Here is a 21978-nt window from a genome sequence, read left to right on the forward strand (position 1 = left end):
GGGGATGGATTTCACATAGTTCATTTATTACACTGATGCAAAGCACTCACTCTGAAGTGCTTGGAGTCACGCTACATAACCTACCTACGTGCAAACTACTCATCAATTATCGAAATAATGCAGTACACTGATGTACCGACATGCAAACAACTCGTAAATTACCAAAATAATGCATTGCACACGTTACAGAGCTGCAAACTACATGCTACAGAGCTGCAAACTACTCGTAGATTGCCGAAATAATGCAGTACGCTGATGTACAGACACGCAAACAACTCGTAAATTGTAAAAAAATAATGCATGTAAAGGCTCTGCAAACATGCTCACAGTGTTTAAACAGCCGAAAATAGTGCAGTGCACAAACACTCATTGCACGTAAAAAACGCTTTCGAACTATCATCAACCGCAATGTATCATAGGCTCCAAAGTGCACATGCGCTGATGCCACCACAAGCCACCGCCAGACAGACGAATGCAGGGGTAAATACAGGTACGTGAGCTATTGCTCTAATGCCGCTACCGCATACAGTCAGTAGGTAAAAGTCGTGCCTATTTTCGGGTATACAGCTCGAACTCTTCGAGTGTCATACTGACTCACATTCCTATGTAAATATGAGTCAAGTCACCCTTTGGACTTGCAAGTGTTTACTGTTGCTGGTGTGATGCCTCTCTACCTGCAGTCCAGCGAAGACCTAATTGCAGAGCGACCCACCCTCGCAGACATAGCTAAAAGGTTCTCAATGCTATACTGACATCACAGGTCGCGCTAGAGAAATCTGTTGCAATGCATCCCAAAATAGAACAGAGTGCATTGTTCCTAGCGATCCTAACGGAACATGTGAGATGCCTCCAGCTGCACATGTATTTACTGTGACTGACGTCTACCTGCAAGTCCAGCGTCAAGCAAGAGATGTCTGCATAATGTCCCACCCGCATAGTTAAAAGGATCTCAATGTTATACTCAATGTTATAAATAGTAAAGTGCTGCAGAAATAGTAAATGGTCACTTTCGCAGGAGCTTTCGTGATGTCACAACTTGTCTGTATGGAAATTCTTGTCCTAACAGGAGCTGTTTATGAAAATAGCCCAGAATAAGACCGATTGCATTCTTCCAGATGGTCCTAACGAGGCACCCCTTCCGCCATGTGTTACCCTTCCTGCTTTCAACATACATCTCAGAAATGGTAAACATTCTTGTCACTATGTAGGAGCTGCTACGTCCCAGCACAAAGGATGTGTTGCAAATGAATGGAGGTGCGCCATACAAAATCGACCCTTTTGCATCATGCATAGAGCTATAGACCGCCAGACACTTGTACATATACCATGAAGACAGACAGCATCAGCACATGCACCGTAGGTATACTCTTCACTGCACTAGATTTTTCCCATGACGTCGGGCAGTCATCCACCGCAGCGTACAGTCACAAGTCATCTGCTCCTGATGCGTAACCAGAGCGCACTCAACACACCGAAGTCACTCTCAGAACTATTGTACATAGTTGGGGTCGGCTCCCCTCGGCACTAAGGTGTTACTGTTTCTGGCCCTGACCTGCTTGCTTGTTTGCTTTCTACACCAATGTCCAGACTCTGCGATTACAAGAACACATGTGTTTTCAAATGGTTTGCCAGAATATTACACCATATGCGATACTTATTGATATCAAGTACCTAGCAATATGCTTCCATGTCGACGTTTTCTCGGATTCCTCTTCTTGTAGCATACTTGTTCCCATGTACAAATTGTTCTGCATCAACCAGAAGACACGCAAGTACCTCCTTAATTCTCTGTATTTTGGTGTATATTCCCTCAATTTATACGTATTTTCCTGTCATTTTTCGCAATTCTGTCGATTTTATGTCAGTTCTATCATGGCATAACCTCTCGTTCTATGTTCTACAATTGCAAGTAAATGTAGTACAGGTAGTACAGATGCCAAACCTAGCGCAAGTGCGCTGTTTTTCTGATAGGGAGGCGTAGTATACCACTGTACTCGAATGCATCCAGACGCCTACATCCCACATATTCCACATTTGCTGAGCACGTGCTCTGTTTTCTGTATGTCTGTGTCTAAGCATGTGTCACAGATGGCTCCCAGGACCCGGTCCTCCCACTGGTGGACCCAACTTCGAACACAGAACACGTGTTTGGACAAAACATATGGTTACCACCTGTGAGCCCTATCCCAGGTGCGATGTGTGGTGGATCTGCCTCTGAAGATCGGTCTGGATATAAAGTGTGCAGCAGATCAACACTTGAATACTAACTCGGATGCGATATATTGTGGATCTGCATCCCAACATCACTCCATACATTGGGTGTGGGATGGATCCACCTTCAAACCCTATCCCGGATGTGGAATATTGTGGATCTGCATCCCAACATCACTCCAGATGTAATGCGCAGCAGATTGACACTCGAATGCTAACTTGGGTCTACTGCAGGTACACACCGTACACTGTTGGCGGACCTATGACAACTTGTTCCAATTTCTACTGAGTGGTCAAAACACAGTCCTGTCGCACTGACTCAGGTCACTCTGTTTCTTCATGGGTTGCTGAAGGTGGTACATACAGCTCTCTCCGATTTCTGCTCAGTTCTGACTTAAATTGGAACGTTCACATGCACAAAGCTGCAGAAATGGCAGCAGTTGCAAGAGCCTTAGGGACTATCTGAAATTTTACTGTAGCACATAGGTTCGAAAAAGGTGACTCGTTTCGAGATATGAGAGTGCCAGAAATATGATCCACTAGCAGCTGTAATCATTAAAGGACTTCTCCGTAGTACCCAACGCAGGTATGTTTTTGAATGGGGTGACCTGATTCCAAATCCCAGAAAGCATTTCTAGCGGATAGCGTAGCACTAGAGATCTGAAAAGCTAATGTACATTTCTTACGACCTCAATCAGCACACCATCAACTGTTTGTGATCCTTCTCAACCAACCATCTCCTATAACCCAGTCGATATATGACCAAATCTCTGATATGACATAAAGACAGAATGCGTTACAAATACTGAAGACATATCTAGCAGTAGTGTGAGGAGTTGCAAATACCAGCTTCAAACCATGTTCCTTAGCCGAATCACTTTCTAAATTCGGTGATTTTATCACAAGGTTGCACCGTCGTGTAACCGCACTGTTGGTCTGATAATATACAATCCGGCAATCACTGTCTATATTCAGTGTTGCGGTATTTGTCTGGAAAAGCCACTTCATTTGGGGGTCATGACATACAACGATTTATAAAGCCAGTATAGCTTTTAATATGGATACTTGTGTGCACCTGTAGAACCAAGACCGATTGTGATAGTAATATGGTCGTTGCAATCGTGTTTTTTTTTTTTAACATCTGGCGGTTTGTAAGATGATTACGCCTCTCTTTCTAAGACACAGTGGTGCCACTAGCAAGAAAAACTTATGAGACATGTCCATCCATCGCTAATTTTCTCTCAGTATTATTTGGTATCGCCAGCAATCAGTTATTGGCGAAGTATTATACTTAGTAGTAGGGAGTGCATGATAGGTACGCCATGAACATCAGTCTTATAAAGTATGTGTGTATGTTCCGACATGTGCAAAGGAAATGACTATGTCCAGTCGTAAGGAACGTATGGATCTGACGTGGAATACTGTGATAGCAAAGGGAAAGTATGTCATGTCATAAGAATGGTACAAATATTTCTATTTCCAGGGCCATATCCGTCAGCAGGGTGTATTTCTGATACTTCGCTCATTATCGAATATCATCCAATTGAGACCTTGATCGTATCATTTAATTGTAAGTATAGCAACCAAATATGTATTTCACTGGTTTCGTAGGATAATTCAGTCTAGGGGTGCATGGCTCGTCGGCGGTGGCCTGTGGCAGGAATGATTCACGTTTCTGGCTAACGGTAGGGGCTATCCCAATGGAGAGGCCTATTGGGGCGCAGGAATGTACCTGACTCAACCGTGTCGTCCTCTAGACGGCCGAATAGCGAACTAATACTTAGTATGTGTTGGACAGTTTTCATGATCGTATGGAAATTTGAGAAGATTCAATATGGACATGTGTTTGCGCTGGACCATTATTCTCTCTCATGTAAATTATCTGATTGCTTCTTCACGTTTCCCGTTTTTATTTAGTTGAGAGAACATCGATTGTGGTGTGCACATCTAGCAGGTGAAAGACAGGTGGAAGACATGTTTCCTGGTTCTCTAGACATGAGAAATACCTTAGTTGACTTTGTAAATTATAGGGATGATTTGGAATCTGTTACATCACTGGCATCGGTATTCGCAAGTGGAAGTATCAGTTTCCTGTATTTTTTTCGAGTTTTCATGTAAACGTCCTTGCAAACAGGATAAATTTCTAGTTACAGATTGGTTTACACCACACTCCACCTCGCTAAGGTTTCGGGTTTCTAGAGATATAATTTCCAGTCTGTATCTTCAGATTTATGAGTGATACTGCTATGCAAGCGATATTGCTATATGCCTGACATCGAGAAGTATCGCATAAATGGTATAATATACTGCCAAACAATGTGAAAATACATGTGTTCTTGAAATACTAGAGTCAGGAGATTGGCATAGAAAACAAGCAAGAAAGCTGGTCAGAACCAGAAACGGTGACACATCTGTGCCAAGGGGAACTGACCCTCGACTTTGTACAACAGTTCTGAGAGTGAGTTCGGTCAGCTGAGGGCACCCTGGTCATGCACAGGGAGTGGATGACTTGTGACCGTCGGCTGTGGTGGATGACCACCCGACCTTGCGGGAAATATCTAGTGCAGTGACGAGTATGTGCTTATGCTTCTGTCTTTGTGGTATATGTACGAGTGGCTGGCAGTCGATAGCTATATGCATGATGCAAGAGGGGCGAGTTTGTATGGTGCAGGGTAGGAATTGTATGTTTACTACATTGACACAGTACACGATGATTTACTGCCAGGTTGGAGATCGGTTTTGTGCTCTAAATTCAAGTTTCCATTCTCAGTGGCAGAGCAGTGTAATTGAGTAAGTGTCTTTCCGTATTTGACGATATGTAGGCGACTTTTGCAGGGTTTGACTGTCAGTGCAAAATGGCGAACTGTACAAAAGTGGTGGAATGACTGGAATTGATTGGCTATTGGACCCCCTCCATCTAAAAGGCGCTGCTCATGCATGGTCGCTTACATCTTTGGGCTGATCAAAGGGGCTGTGCCCATGATATAATATCCATAGTTAACGTCTATCTTCAGGAGTTCTGGTAACTGGGCTGATGCAAAACTTTTTTTGATGTGTGTATATTAAGAACTACCTAAAAAATATTAAATTTAACAGAGGTCTGGCATTAGCTTCAGTTCACTTTAACTCGGTTGATATTACTGGCAGTGGTCAATACCCTTTTAAAATAGATGGGCAGGTACATGATAAGGTAGGAAGTTTCCAATCTCCTGCAGGAGTTGTAATACTTATACTGGCTTCTTTATTATAGATTTTGATACTGCATTACAACACTGAATAGAGAATAAACCCAACAGAGCCTGTTGCAGCTAAATAATGGTGACACTGCAAACAATACTTGATGCTGACAATCAAATGGCTCTGAGCACTATGGGACTTAACATCTGAGGTCATCAGTCCCCGAGAACTTAGAACTACTTCAACCTACCTAACCTAAGGACATCACAAACATCCATGCCCGAGGCAGGATTCAAACCTGCGACTGTAGCGGTCGCGTGGTTCCAGACTGAAGTGCCTAGAATCGCTCGGCCACTTCGGCCAGCGCCGACAATACTTATGCACAATTGTGTAAATATGTGAAAGATGTAGCTCACAATATACCATTTGCATTTACTTTTTTCTCCATTACTGTATTACCTATTGCTGACTGATCAGGACAGTGTGTGAATTATTCACACGGGTCTACTAATATTACTATAGCCCGATTCATGAAGAATGGTGGTTCACACATGTCGAGGCACAGACAGAGATTCCATTACTGCCGCTTCCAAGCAACAGTTGCGATATGTGCATACACGTGCTTCAGCTTAAAGAAAGCGATAATCCTCCAAATTATGTATTTCACTTGTTTATTCAGAACCATTATCAGCGATGACAACTCGTAACAAATGGAATAGAAAGTCAGTAAATAACTCTCTATGATCGCTTTTAATGCTCGCATTGGTTACAATATTTACAGCAGAGTGCTCAGAATATTACCAAACGCTAACTGCTTGGCAGTCCGACAAAGCATGACGTAGGTGTGCAGAACAGACCTAAACTTCAACTGTTATCGGCTAACCCAGTGCACAGTCCGAGTTGCAGGATGTCAGTCTAACGGATCAGGAGGAAGAAAAAATTTTTTTTTAAATATTTCATACAATTATTGACTATAAAAATTTAAAATGACATAATAATCTACTCAATAAGAGGTACTATCTAACTTAAAAGTTTAACACACTATGACACTTCTTACAGTTATAAACCGTGTAGATGTCTTCAGGCAGAGTAACACGTGGCTCACAAATTCCCTGGACTATATTCTCCAGCACTTGAGAAGGAGAGCACTTAGTGACTTGCAACAAACTTTATAAATAACATCAAACTTTTTCTAAACTTTTACTCATTTACATGCTCAACATCAGGTATTAACTCAGTAATCAGACCCTTGAAACTGTTTTATGCATGAGGGTTCAGTTCTTTAAAGATTCAGCGGTGGGTTTTACTGGTAGTTTCTAAAGTCGGGGGTTGATGATGCATGAAATTAAGGCGTTAACTCTTCCCGCACAGAAAGTTTACAAGCATTCAAAGGTTTAATCCTGTGTGCTGGTGTGGATTTCTCTTTGCGCATTTTCCAGTTTTCCAAGCGAGTGCTATGGGTTTCCAGTATGCACAGATCATGCATCCACCAGCAACTTGGGGGTGGCCTTTAACAAAAGCGACAGAGATGTAAAGGTTTAATTGAACTAAATAAATTACAATTATTTCCATGGAACCATTAACTGTGGTGTTTCTGTGTGACATTAATTTGTTGACTTTCAAGTATGAGGGCGTGCTGAAAAGTAATGTCTCTGAGTTTTTTATGTCAAAACTCTTAAACTCTTTTAAATAAAACAAACTTTGTCAACATTCTATATCTATATTCTTCACATCTACATATTTATTTCTCTACATAATCACACTGGCAATGAATACGTTCCTTCCAATGAGGGATCAGTTTGTTGATACTGTCATTGTAGAATATTTGACATTGTTAACAAAGCTACAACCTCATCTCCGCCTACACCGCTTCATCACTAGAAAAGTGAAGTCCTGGCAGGTGTTTTTTAAGTTTTAAAGCTTTTGACAAGGTTGGTTGTAGACGATGCTCTCGTGCCTAGGAAACTCGTTAGAAGATCAAAACAAATTGCCAAATGATTTAGAAATGATATCTGAATGGTGCGAAAATTAGCAGTTGACCCTAAATAACGAAAAGTGTGAGGTCATTCACATGAGCGATACAAGGAAACTGTTAAACTTCGGTTACACGATAAATCAGGCTAATGTAAAAGCAGTAAATTCAGCTAAACACCTATGAACTACAATTATGAACAATTTAAATTGGAAAGAACACAAAGAAAATGTTGTGGGGAAAGCAAACCAAAGACTGCGTTTTATTAGCACAACACTTAGTAAATGTAACAGATCTAGTAAGGAGACAGCCTACACTACACTTGTCCATCCTCTTTAGGAATACTGCTGTGTGGTCTGGGGTAGTTACCAGATAGGATTAACAGATTACATGGAGAAAGTTCAAAGAAGTACAGCATGTTTTGTACAGGGTGGAGCAGAGGAAATGCATGTTTTTCACTATTGAATGACTGGGACACGATTTGATAAAAATAATAAAAACAAGCATTAAGTGCTAGATGTTTTAATGCAGTTTTGAAATATACATACTTTAACTAGGTTCGAAAAACGAAAAATAATATCTTGGAGATGACGTCCTTCTTGCTGGGTACAAATTTGGATCCTCTCCCGAAAGTTACACACGGATCTCTTCAACATTTCATTCAGTACGGCTTTAATTTCCCGACAAATAAAATTCTTCAGGTCATCGACTGTGTGAGGCTTATTCATGTAGACTTATGTTTTTAAATATCCCCACAAAAAGGAGTCGCATATCGACAAATCGGGTGAGTGAGGGGGTCAGTAAACGTCACCATATCTCGAAATAACATGTCCTGGGAACATTTGTCGAACCACTTCCATGGATGCTCTCACCGTGTGAGGTGTGGCACCGTCCTGCTGCAATCATACTTCTCTCGTGTTCACCTGACGCCTTTCAAGTTCTGGATGGAGAAAGTTGTTTAACATTTTAACGTAGCACGCTGATGTCACAGTAACTCTTCAAAAAAATAGCGTTCAACAATCCTCTTCTTTGAAATGCAGCACAACACTGATACTTTTAAACCGTGGAGAGGTCTTTGGTGTAATTCATGTGGGTTCTCCAGCGCCCAATACCGACGATGTTGAACATACACATAACCGTCTACATTAAAATGTGCTTCATCACTCATGAAGACTGTAGCATCTGCATCTTTTGTAAAAAAATTTCGTCCATTACGCGACAAAACTCTCTGCACTGCACATAATCCGTTTCACTAAGCTGCTGGACGATCATGATCTTGTACGGGTGAACCTTAAGATCGTCATGTAAGATGTGGTGAAGTGAACGACGTGACATACCCAGCGCTACAACCTGTCGTCCAGCCGATCGCTTTGGACTGGCATGAACTGCCGTTCTCACTCGGTCTACAGTTTCTGGAGTACAAACTGAATGAGGAAGACCAAGTGGTTTCTTTTTCATCACAGATCCAGTACTTCTAAACGCAGCAACCCATCGGAGTACAGTATTTCGATCAGGCACTGCACATCGACGTCCAACTCAAAAATTTTGAGGGAAAAGACGTTGAACTGTGACGACAGAATGATTGTTTCTAAAGTACTGCTCGACAACGAACACTCGATGCTTTACGCTCCAATGCTCCATAGCGACTGGAACTGCACTGTATGGGCAGTCTGCCAACACTGATTCAAGGTCAATACCCCCTCTCGTCGCCGCGTACTAGCGGTTCAAAAAACATGCGTTACCTCTGCTCCACCCTGTATTATCGCGAAATAGGCGTGAGAGTGTTACAGACATGATACATGACTTGGGGTGGACACCATTAAAACAAAGGCGTTTTCCGCTGTTGCAAAATCTTCTGACGAAATTTAAATCACCAAATTTCTTCTCCGAACCCGAAAATATTTTGTTGACGCCGTCCTGCATAGGGAGGAACGATCATCATAATAAAATAAGGGAAATCAGGGCTCGCACAGGAAGGTATAGGTGTTCGTTTTTTCGTGCACAGTTTGGGAGTACAATAATAGAGAATTATTGTGAAGGTGGTTCGATGAACCCTCTGCCAGGCACATAAGTGTGATTTGCAGAGTATTTCATGTAGATGTAGATGTGGAAGTTTTGGCAACAGATGAATATCGGATGGGGCCAAGTCGGGACTGTACACAGGATGATGGATGATAGTGAGCCCAAGGCGTCGGATTGTTGCAGATGTACCAGAACATGTGTGTGGTCTGTTGTTGTCATGCTGAAGGAGACGGTGCTCCATGTTTGGAACAACTCTTCGAATTCGAAACTCGGTTACAGCACACTGTTCCTCACACACCAACATAGTTGCGTTACACACCGCCATGTAACTCGCTACAGTTCGGAGCTCTCTAGCGGCAGACGGCTACAAATATGTAAATAACAAAGAATAGAGACATATAATGTTAATAACGTTCATTTTATTTGAAGAAAAACTTAAAGAGCTTCCACATTGCATGGGGGCTTAATTAAAATAGAATGCAAATAATTTTAATTTTTTGTTTTGATTTAGTAGCTGTCTGTTCGGTTACGAAGTCTCGTAACGGTTGGCCCTGACTAGTATTATTACGCTATCTGACTGCATAGAACAATAACAAGAATGAAATGGAAATTTTCATTAACACAATTAATTAATTAAGTCCCCAGCAACTATAAAACCTACGAAACCAAAGCACAAGTGTAACTGTTCTGTGTGTGGAAGTATGACTCAACGTACGCATCTGGCACGGTTCTTCTTCAATAACACAATAAATTTTAAATATCATTTATACTGAATTAATTAAAGAAAATAAAAATACCATAATTACTCAAGAAAACCAGAATTACACTCTAATCCCAGAACACAAGCCAGATGCTTTGTTGACTGAAGCTGTAATGAAGCATTATTTACGACATTAAATAATGAAAAATAAATCAAGTTTCGTTACCTTCATATATTGACCAAAATCACTCTAATCATTACAATATATCTCCACACCGACTCGCTATTACCACATCTCAACAAGAACTTTTCAGTATCACATCTCAGCAAGCACTCCCTACTAGCACATCTCAACAAACACTCTCTGCTACGAGTTCTTAACAAGCACTGACTACCACGAGCTCTCCCCAAGCACTACCCACTACGACATCTCAATAATCACTGCCAGTGGAGGCGGCGGAACAATACTCTCTAGCGCGATCTCTGGCGCTGTGGCTCAGTGTAGCCACCTTTCATATGCCCTTCCTCCACGGCTAGAATTTGATGGTATTTTTGCCAGCATTGGTGGTGAAAATACCACCAAATTCGTCAAAAAAAAATACAGACAAAAATAAAAGATAATATTAATGCGTAAATATCATATAACTAGATAAAATTTTGGCTTTGCACTGACCTTTCAATAACCTAATATATAAAATACAGTAAGCAATACAAATTCTTTCATACATGTGATTTTACATAATAGTTTACACAAGTATTATGTGGTTAAACAGTTCAATCAATAGCGTCAGCAATGACGAATATGTGCAGGTAAGAGTCTCATAACTTTTCACAACAGTAATACACAAAAAATCAGTTTATACAAATATTCACATAAACGCTTTCCATAGCCCAAGAAACAAGTAGTTGACAGTTCCAGCAGTAGCACCCAGCAATGGTCAACAGGTGCAAATACCAACAAGTGACATCTTCACTAGAAGCAGTCCCATCAGTTGCACCCAGTAATGTTGAACAGGTGCAGACACCCACAAGTAACATCTTTTCAGTAGAAACAGTCCATCAGTGGCACCCAGTAATGTTGAGCAGGTGCAGACACCCACAAGTAACATCTTTTCAGTATAAGCAGTTCCATTAGTGGCACCAGCAATGTTGAGCAGGTGCAAACAGCAACATGTGACATCATTTCGGTAGAAGCAGTCCATCAGTGGCACCCAGCAATGTTGAGCAGGTGCAGACACCAACAGGTGACATCTTTTCAGTAGAAGCAGTCCATCAGTGGCACCCAGCAATGTTGAGCAGGTGCAGACATCAACAGGTGACATCTTTTCAGTAGAAGCAGTCCATCAGTGGCACCCAGCAATGTTGAGCAGGTGCAGACATCAACAAGTAGCACCATTTCAGTATAAGCAGTTCCATTAGTGGCACCATCAATGTTGAGCAGGTGCAGATACCAACAAGTAACACCATTTCAGTAGAAGCAGTCCATCAGTGGCACCCAGCAATGTTGAGCAGGTGCAGACATCAACAGGTGACATCTTTTCAGTAGAAGCAGTCCATCAGTGGCACCCAGCAATGTTGAGCAGGTGCAGACATCAACAAGTAACACCATTTCAGTATAAGCAGTTCCATTAGTGGCACCAGCAATGTTGAGCAGGTGCAGACACCAACAGGTGACATCTTTTCAGTAGAAGCAGTCCATCAGTGGCACCCAGTTATGTTGACCAGGTGCTGACCGCAGTCCATAAAATTCACTATCACTAATCACACTGTTCATCAGCAGAAATTAAACATGTCCTAGTGGCACCAATCATGTAGAAAAAGTGCAAATAACAGTCCATAATATTCCCTATCACTAATCACACAGTTCATCAGCAGAAATTAAACATGTCCTAGTGTCACACATCATGTTGAAAAATGCAGCACCATCACTAATCAGACAGTTCAGGCATGAACAATAGTTTGAATACACATACAAATGCTTTTACACTAAACATACAAATCATAACAAACACACAAATGATATCAGATAATTGTCCTATTAACAATTACAATACACAAATAACAGTAAACCTATAATATTTATGGGTGTCAGTGCAACCCACAACAACAAGTAAAATAATATTTAGGAGATAGGTTGGTACCAATTTGGGATAGGGAAAGGAAAACACATAAAAAACACTCACTCATCTTTCATCCACATTAGTGCTACTGTGTAATTGAATAGTGTTAGCTGTGTAAATGCAATTCTGTCAAAATTTTATGTTCATCATGTGTATCAAGTAGTAGTGGCAGCAATGTATAACAGTCAATAATAGTTAGTCAGCGTCATAGTCATCATGTCAAGACCAATGTTTGCCAAGCCAGATCAAATTGTACGGTTGCTGAACAACTGTCAGTGAGCCAAGATATGCAATTACTTCCTCTCTCCAAAAAAAAGTATATACTGCTTAGTGATTTAACAAAGTGTGTGTGTAGACAATCTTCTTTCTACTTGAGTGTTCTAGTCTGCAATCTTTATCCTCCTTGTTCCATATAGAACCAAAAAAAAAAAAATATGAAAAATATGCTCCTCACTTACTTCACCTCTTATCCACCAAAACTCCAATAATCATCAGCATCACATAATCTCAATACTTCAATAATACCTCTTCAATACGTCGATCATCAATATCATTTACCTTACCTCTTGTCCACGAAAACTCCAATAATCATCAACTTCACATAATCTCAATACCTCAATCATACCTCTTCAGTACGTCGATATATATAACCTCATTGCCAATATCATTTCACTTCCATAACAACTCTTTCCTCTAGTCAGTCTCCTCGAACAAGTGCAGACAAAATCCTAATGCAAACCTCAATTCATCATCTCATACAATCCGAAGACACAATGTCAACACACAACCTCTCGTGTAATCCATCTGATCCAAATCTGCTACTCATTATAAATTATAAGATACATTTTGTTTACCTTGTCCATCATTAAATAAAAGAAATGCGTACATGACCTCTAACAGACTTAGTTCGAATAACTCTCAGTAATTAAGTACGATTACGAAGTGTTACTGATCGTGATATTTCAGTGTGTACACCACTTCAAAAATTATGGGAAACAGAAGCAAACATGTGGAGTATTTCTTGTGTCAAGTGTCACTTCCTATTTCAATTACTCACGAAAAATGCAGTGTAATAACTGTCAATGGTCTAAACCTAGTGTTGGTATGTCATGTCGTTAGCTTCCTTCCTATTAGCATAAATTTATACAGCCTTCCATAAAACCTCAGCTCATGTGACTTCTATGAAGTTTCTTGTACTAATGTCGTTCGTCGAATTATAGCAGTTCATTTTCTTATCTTAAAACCTCCAGATCATGTGACTTCTATGAAGTTTCTCGTACTAATGTCGTTCGTCGAATTATAGCAGTTCATTTTCTTATCTTATAATATAAGGCACTGAGCGTAAGCAAAACATGCAACAGCGCGACAATATACCAGTAGAGAACAGAATGTCAACAAGTGGATGCAGCACAATTCCTACAACAAGGCTCTGCCAAGCAAACAATCTATAATTAATACCACAGTGTAACCTAAACTATATGTTCGTACACAGTATATCAGCATTGCTATATTCTAAATTGAAGAGTAGTTATGACAACAAAACAGAAATGTGTAAATATGCAATCCATACGCACAGCAGCAAACATATATCTTACGTAATAAACAGGTTATTAGCATCATATTAGCATAAGCAAATAAATGTTCATATGTAATCTTAATAAGTAAACATGAAGGCGCAAGCAGATAAATCACAAGTATAACTTACATACATAACCACAGTCAGCACAATTAATCAGTTGACAATTACAATTTAAATAAATAAGCACAGCAGGCACATAATAAAAAAATATGACATCAGTGAAAAGGCATTGCAGCCAAGCGATGCATAATATACACAAGTAATAACACTGTTCATTAATCAATAATTGTCAAAATCAGTAAATGTACACAAGCACGTCGCTTCACAAGTAAATTCATGGAACATGAAGTAAGCACAAAGTATGAATCACGTAATCGCGAGCAGCAAATTACGTCTAAAGTACGTACCTAAGTGGAAATATGTTACCTGAAAAATAAACTCAATTAACAGTTACCTTTTTTTAGTTTATTACTTTTTTCTTCGAAATTACATTCTTCATGAAATTTTCTCCATAGCAAGTCGTCTTAAAGTCGGACACACACAGAATTTACCTGAAGGTCTAAATATTTTACACAACCGTATCCTGAAAAATACTGAACGTTAATAACATAATTTATAAACTCACCATAGCTTTATACAGAATTTAGTCGGAGAAATTAGACTGTGTATTTGTTTACGTCTGTCAGTGCATTCGCACTGAGCGCTCGATCAGCTGTAGACGCGTGACGTAGAAGGTGATTGTTTGCGGTCAACGACTGCCTTGTGCGGCGCGCAGACTGACTGTTGCTTTGAGTATGTGCCGCCGCCAAAACACAGCGCGGTATCCTTGTATTCTCCGCATGTTTACATGTAGCTGTTAGTTTCTCTAAAGTATGTCATTCCACAAAATTTTTTACGTTCGATATATGATGTATTCCCTTAGAGCGCCGAGATTTAAGAGTTTCTACTTCAACAGTGTTATCATGAATGATTTTGCGAACTCTATATGGACCGTTATAAAGCAGAAAAAATTTGCGACACAAGCCTTTTCCTTTGTGAGACAAACGGTGGGACTTAATTAATACCTTTTGACCAACTGACAAAGTTTTTAAACGACCAGGACGTTTAGCTGATTTCTCTCTTCTTGCAGCCGCAGACGCAATATTTCGTAGAGCCAGGTTGACAACTTCAGAATGCCGCAGTTTCCGTGAAGGCGGAAAAGGAACAATTTCAGAAATGCGATTTGTTGGTACTTTTATTTTTTAATATCAATAGAGGCGGTAAAGAAGTTGAGTCACTAGGAAGTTCATTCAGAATGTTTTGAAAAATATGAAGATACTGATCCCAAGTTCTGTGATTCTGATGACAATAAAGACGGCACAATTTATTGATTTCCTTCATCCATCTCTCTGAAGCATTAGATTGAGGGTGAAAAAGTGAAATAAAAATTGGTTTAATCTTACGACGCCGTAGAGTACGAAGCCAAATTTTAGAGCGAAACTGTGATCCATTATCTGATATAACCTTATCAACATGACCAACTTCTTTAAGAAAATGTTTGATGAAAGCATTAGATACTGAACGAGCTGTTGCTTTGCGTAAAGGTGTAAAACACACATATTTTGATGTCAATTCCACTGCTACGAAAATGTACGCAAAACCATTAGTAGAACGAACCACTGGGCCGAACAAATCGACTGCAGCCATGTCCTTTAATTTCGCTGGAATGATAGGAAACAACGGTGCTCTGTGAGACATCGTTGGTGGCTTAGCCTATTGACATAATTTGCATTTGGCAAGAACAGATCGAATACGTTTTTCCATATTACTGAAGTAGCAATTTTCTCGTAATTTATGAAAGCATTTTCTGGGACCAAAGTGTGCATAACTGAAATGTGTAAACGAGGTGTGGCCAAATCATCCAATCTAACAAAGCGTCTAAGAAAATTACATACACCAAGGAAACTACGAACATCACGTTTTGTGGAAGGAACAGCATAATTACGAATAGCATCTAGTTTCTCTGAATCAGGAAGAATACCTTCTGTAGAAAGAATGTGACCGAGAAATTTCACCTGAGATCGACCAAATTCAGATTTTTCTAAGTTCACTGTAATGGCAACTCTTGCAAAAATACGTAATAAGTAATCCAAAATTTTGTTGTGCTCACTCCAAGAACGTTTAGCAATAAGAATATCGTCAACATATGAAGTAATATTGTCACGAAGATAAACAGGTAAGATTTCGTTTAAACTACGAATGAATGCTGCAGAAAATATAGTAAGTCCAAACGTTAATTTCCAAAGTCACTTTTGGGTAAAACAGTCAAATCCGGTTATTTTTTACCTACTGTCTAGATAGATGGATAGTGGAAGAATTGTTTTTATAGATGCAAAGAATAGTGAAAGAGTAGGCAGCGGTGCAGAAAACTAAAAGGGAAATAGCACCACTACAGCTCGGGGCCCAATGCTCGCTACGGCACATATTCACTTAGTGTAGTGAATCCCCTGAGGACATTAATAGCTGCACATAAATTTCAGTTTGTGACTTAGTGGCAAATTTGGCGGAAGTGCGTACGTAAATTGATCAAGCCATGAACATGGATGTATGTCATTCTTAGAATTACGAAAGATCTGAAATTTCCGGACAGTCAAAAAGTGTTTATAGTCAAAGTTTTCGCCTCGTGGCGACAAAGACCTACCGCGTCTGTCCCAGTCCCAACGTCGATTATTGTCAAGTTCGCGCGCCTGGCGCTCTCTTGTTGCATCCCATAAATGAAATAAATTATTTTCTTCAAAGCCCTCTGCTATCTGTGATTCCAAATTTCTTCTGCTGTCTTTTCCTACGATTTCGCCTTCAATATGTTTGACTTGCTTTCGTAATGCCTCAAATTCCCTTTTAACGCGAACATTAAATTTTCCCTGAATTTCAACATGCTTATTTATGTTCTGGTACTCTTCGGTTTCAGCAAATGGTAATGGAGCTGTATCATCCGAATCTCTGTCCCCATTTAAACTAAGATTTGTCAATTTATCTGAAATTTCCTCAACTCTTTCCGATAAGTTTACGTCTTCCGTAAGTGTCGCGACTCGGGTTTCGGTATTGTCACATTTAGTAGTTAACTGTTCACACTGTTGCGTTAAGTCATTTGGTACGGATTCCTCGATTCTCTCAAATATTTCTTCCTTATCATGTGCACGTTGTAAATTTAACTCTGAAAATTTTTGTACTATCACGCGATCTCTTTCTTCCTGTTCTCTATCTTGTTCCCTTTGTCTAATCTCTACTGCAATTAATCTATTATTGTGAGAATTCAAAATCGGTTGTACTTCTTCTCTGATTTCTTTCTTTAATTCATCTTTCATGTTTTTGAAACATGTCCCTATTCGTGAATCTAGCCGTGTTTCCAGTGTTCCCATATCAGTATTTAATTCAGATCCCAAAGTTCCCATCTCGGTTTTGATTGTTCCTATTTGTGAGTCTAACCGTGTTTCCATTGTTCCCATTTGTGATCCCAGTGAGTCTAACCATGTTTCCATTGTTCCCCTTTGTAAGTCTAACCGTGTTGTCACTGTTTTTAATTCAGATCCCAAATTTAATATTGCACTCATTAACTGCTGCATCTCTTCTGTCGTTAATCTCGTATTCTGAAAATTTTTCGATTGTGAAAAATTTTGAACTGTTTCCGGATTACTTTCGCGACTTATTACATTGTTTTCCACTTCATTATCCATCATACTGTTGTCCTGTGTTGGCGAGTTCGCCATGTCAACAATTTCGTCATTCTCACTATCCATCATTTTTGCCTTTTTCATCGATCGCGTAATCATTTACAAAACATACAAAACTCGTCACTATATGAAAATTACACACAATGACACTTTATCTCCAACAATACCATTCACACGAAATGTTTCCCTCAAACACGATTAATCGAACAATTGAAATAATTGCACTAATTGTCAAACCCGTAGACAAGACAATGAAAATTAAATTCTGCCAATATACCATTAAAAGAATGACAATTACCAAATCTACTCATGCAAATAGACTACAATTACTAAACTACAAATTACTACAACAATACTACTGTCTACTATTTTTACAATCAGAAGAATTCCAAGGGACGATCCGAAGCAGCGGTCGCCACGTGCATGGGGGCTTAATTAAAATAGAATGCAAATAATTTTAATTTTTTGTTTTGATTTAGTAGCTGTCTGTTCGGTTACGAAGTCTCGTAACGGTTGGCCCTGACTAGTATTATTACGCTATCTGACTGCATAGAACAATAACAAGAATGAAATGGAAATTTTCATTAACACAATTAATTAATTAAGTCCCCAGCAACTATAAAACCTACGAAACCAAAGCACAAGTGTAACTGTTCTGTGTGTGGAAGTATGACTCAACGTACGCATCTGGCACGGTTCTTCTTCAATAACACAATAAATTTTAAATATCATTTATACTGAATTAATTAAAGAAAATAAAAATACCATAATTACTCAAGAAAACCAGAATTACACTCTAATCCCAGAACACAAGCCAGATGCTTTGTTGACTGAAGCTGTAATGAAGCATTATTTACGACATTAAATAATGAAAAATAAATCAAGTTTCGTTACCTTCATATATTGACCAAAATCACTCTAATCATTACAATATATCTCCACACCGACTCGCTATTACCACATCTCAACAAGAACTTTTCAGTATCACATCTCAGCAAGCACTCCCTACTAGCACATCTCAACAAACACTCTCTGCTACGAGTTCTTAACAAGCACTGACTACTACGAGCTCTCCCCAAGCACTGCCCACTACGACATCTCAATAATCACTGCCAGTGGAGGCGGCGGAACAATACTCTCTAGCGCGATCTCTGGCGCTGTGGCTCAGTGTAGCCACCTTTCAACATTAAAAATTCAGAGGCATTACTTTTCAGCACACCTAGTATTTCTTGTTTTGTTTTTGTAGAAATTATCAGCGGAAGTGGTTAAGCGCCAGCTAGAGGCAGTATATAAACTTTTACCCGTTTCGGATCTTGGAATTTTTCTGAATGTAAGTCGATGGGTACGGGGTTTTAATTACTACTTTGGAGTAGTGAGGAGTCTAGACCTGTCTTGCGGGTCGGAGAGAGGTTGGCGATTCTTATTTGCATTGATGTAATAGTGTAACAGTGCAAAGAATTAATCTAAGCCTGTTAATAAATGTTTTCGAGTGAATCTGCGGTACAATACGTAGCGTACTTTATATCGCGGATCTTAATATCGCTAATGTGCATGTTTTCTGGCAGCGGGCGCGAGGTGAACGGCAGCACTGAGGAGTGCGAATGAACATTCCTGAACATGTTATCCATTTGGCTTGGGAACCACTATTCATCTTTTGTGGACTCCTACCTGCGCCAAGCTAGATTCTTCAGGGAATACGTATACCCTTTCTGATTCCACAGTCAGGAGCTGCGACTGAAGTACATTGGGAATCGAACCGTAGCGCATTCTTACAACGATAAATAGTGTACAATACTGTGATGCACAACATTTGCCTGTTGCTGTACACGCCAACGTTAATTTCAGGCCTATGTTTCCTTTTTGGCGTCGGAACGTTTGCAAATGTCAGTGAGCATTTAATCCAAATGCAGTGTGTAGTTTACTGCTAATCGTAAGATTAAAATTAATGTTAGCAGTAGTTAATAAGCTATGAAACATTTTGTTCGTCGTAATTCTAAATATTGTAACAGCAATCAGGAAAGAAAGGCAAAACTAGCCGAGCCTTCGAGTAAAGCAGTTTTTGCTGTACACCACTGCACTCTGTTCAGAATTACTTTAGTACTGACACTTCAACGGGAGCATGTGTTTCCACTCAGCGCGCATAACACACACATCATCTTCTGTGGCGGCACCTGCAAAATTTTACCAGTGTACTGAACTGTGGGGACCTACAGCCACTTGACTAACAAGGGTAGTAGTCATAACTAAATGGAATATATTAATTGTATAATTAATTGCTTAACACTGTGAGAAATCAAATACAATGGAGAAAATAAATCGAACCGAAGCTACGATATTGGCAGTTGGTTTGTTTGAACAATAGGCTATGGGACTCAGACTTGAACTACTGCTCCAAAATCACGCATACTCGGCACGTTGATCTTTAGAGAACTTACGTGCTAGTGATGTGTTTACAGCCTCCATCGAACCTCTCACTGCTGTGAATGAGTTACTTTCATACCTTGGTGAATAAAAAAGTTTCACGTGCCTCTTTATGTGCTGTCATTTGCAAAAGTCCTCGTTTCGGTATCTTGAACCGTTTATGAAATATGACCATTGTTATGACTACATTATTCCCGGCGTGCAGTGTAGGAAATGGGTGCGTCGCACAACTCCGTCCGCCAGATATAGGAACCAACAACTCAAGAACGAAATACGATATCGTTCTCCATTCAATTCTAAATAATATTTCCATATCTTACCTATATTTCAAACACAGCAATGTATAGGCTAAAATCAACCATATGCAAGGTGTATGCGATGCGTTTTCACTTCTGTAGACTTTTGAAAGTTTTGTGGAATGCTTTACTTTATTTGATGCAGTACAGCAACTATGGCGAGCAATGAAAAGAAATCCAGCCCCTTATCGAATCAGGAAATCACACTGTAAGAAGTGCAAAAATACATTTTTTTGGTCTAATAGTATTCTTGAAATCGGATGATAATTATGTCATAGCACCTGCAAGTTTGCATGGGCAGAACTGGGCACACCGCGCATGACTGTCAAATGGACATACTCTAGAACTCAAAATCAAATATCGTTCTGCTCTAATTTTAAATAAAATTTCGGTATCTTATCAACATTTCATACACAGCAAAGTATGAGCTAAAATTAACCATACACAAATTTTACCCAATGCGTTTTTACCTCTGCAAACTCTTTAAAATTTCGTGCAGTGCTTTACAGAATTTAGTGCAGCACTGTATCTATGAAGAATAACGAAAAGAAATTCAGTCTTTTATCGAGGGCAGATTTCAAACTGCTAGTCATGCAAAAATCAGTTTTTTTCATTGAACAGTTTTCTTAAAATAGTATGCTAAGTATTTCAAAGCTGCCGGGATGATGTCTCTCAGCAGAGGTAGCAGCATTAGGCGAGCAGCACTATGACAACAAAGACGGACTCATAATGTAGAGAGCATGTCTGTAGCAGTCAAGTGGTTTGAATTATATACTTAATAGTTTAACACTGCAAGGAAGAAAAAAATAAAATAAAAAAAAAACCTCATGGTAGAAATGGGAATCAAGCTGCGTCTGACAAACTGCCAGTTGGTGCACTTGCCCACTGGGCTATGGCAGCAATATGTCAGTTTCTCCTCTAATAACCCTCATACTCCACGCTCGCACAGTACTTTCATGCAATGTTAAAAGAAAAATACTCTCCTGGTATTGGGAGCAACGTAGCACCCTCAGTGCCGGCAGAGATAAAAAAAAAAATAAAATGAGCGGATGGCAATGTTGGCCGGGAGGCCCCATCCGGGCAAGTTCGTCCGCCAAGTGCAAGTCTTATTTCAGTTGACCTCACATTGGGCTACTTGCGTGTAGCTGATGAGGATGAAATGATGATGACAACACAACACCCAGTCCACGAGCGGAGAAAATCTCGAACTCGGCCGTGAAGCGATGCGACCACGGGCCATCTGCATGGGAGACAAGCACGTTACTAGCCAGCTAAGCCGGCGGTCGCCGGCAGGGATGACGTCATATTATATAGCATGCGGAGTCGAAAACACGCCGCTGCGTTCCTTCTTCGGGTTGTTTGTAGCGTGGGAACAACTTTCGCCAATGGTATCCAGTTATCACGGAAAGAGCGCTGCGAAACACGTTTTCATCCATTCTATTTGTATACCAGCCTGCATTCATAGAGAACTAATGTGATTTTACTGCACCGGCTCACATTCAGAGAGAAATAACGTAATGTTAGTGCGACTTCCGGCTTGTATGCGAAGAGAAACGAGATAGTTTTAGTGCGATATTTACAGTGTGCTGTAGCACATTTGCGCATAATCACCAGCTACCACCGGTGATCTTACGAACTATTCAATGTACAAAGATGGAACTGCAAGCTAGGTGTTCTGAAGGAGCTTCGCTATGTCTTCATTTTGGTTTTATTTACAGCAACAAGAGCATATATGGAAAGTTTGCGAAAATATATTTCCTGATGACATTA

At 39.9% G+C, this 21978-nt stretch overlaps 1 protein-coding gene across 1 annotated transcript in view; it reads right to left on the reverse strand.

The window, feature by feature from the left end:
* The window catches only part of LOC126235290 (RIB43A-like with coiled-coils protein 2), a 148209-nt gene that overhangs the window by 116822 nt on the left and 9409 nt on the right, over positions 1-21978 (reverse strand). The window lies entirely within an intron of this gene.

Source organism: Schistocerca nitens, chromosome 2, assembly GCF_023898315.1.
Source record: "Schistocerca nitens isolate TAMUIC-IGC-003100 chromosome 2, iqSchNite1.1, whole genome shotgun sequence".
Classification (NCBI taxonomy): Eukaryota; Metazoa; Arthropoda; class Insecta; order Orthoptera; family Acrididae; genus Schistocerca; species Schistocerca nitens.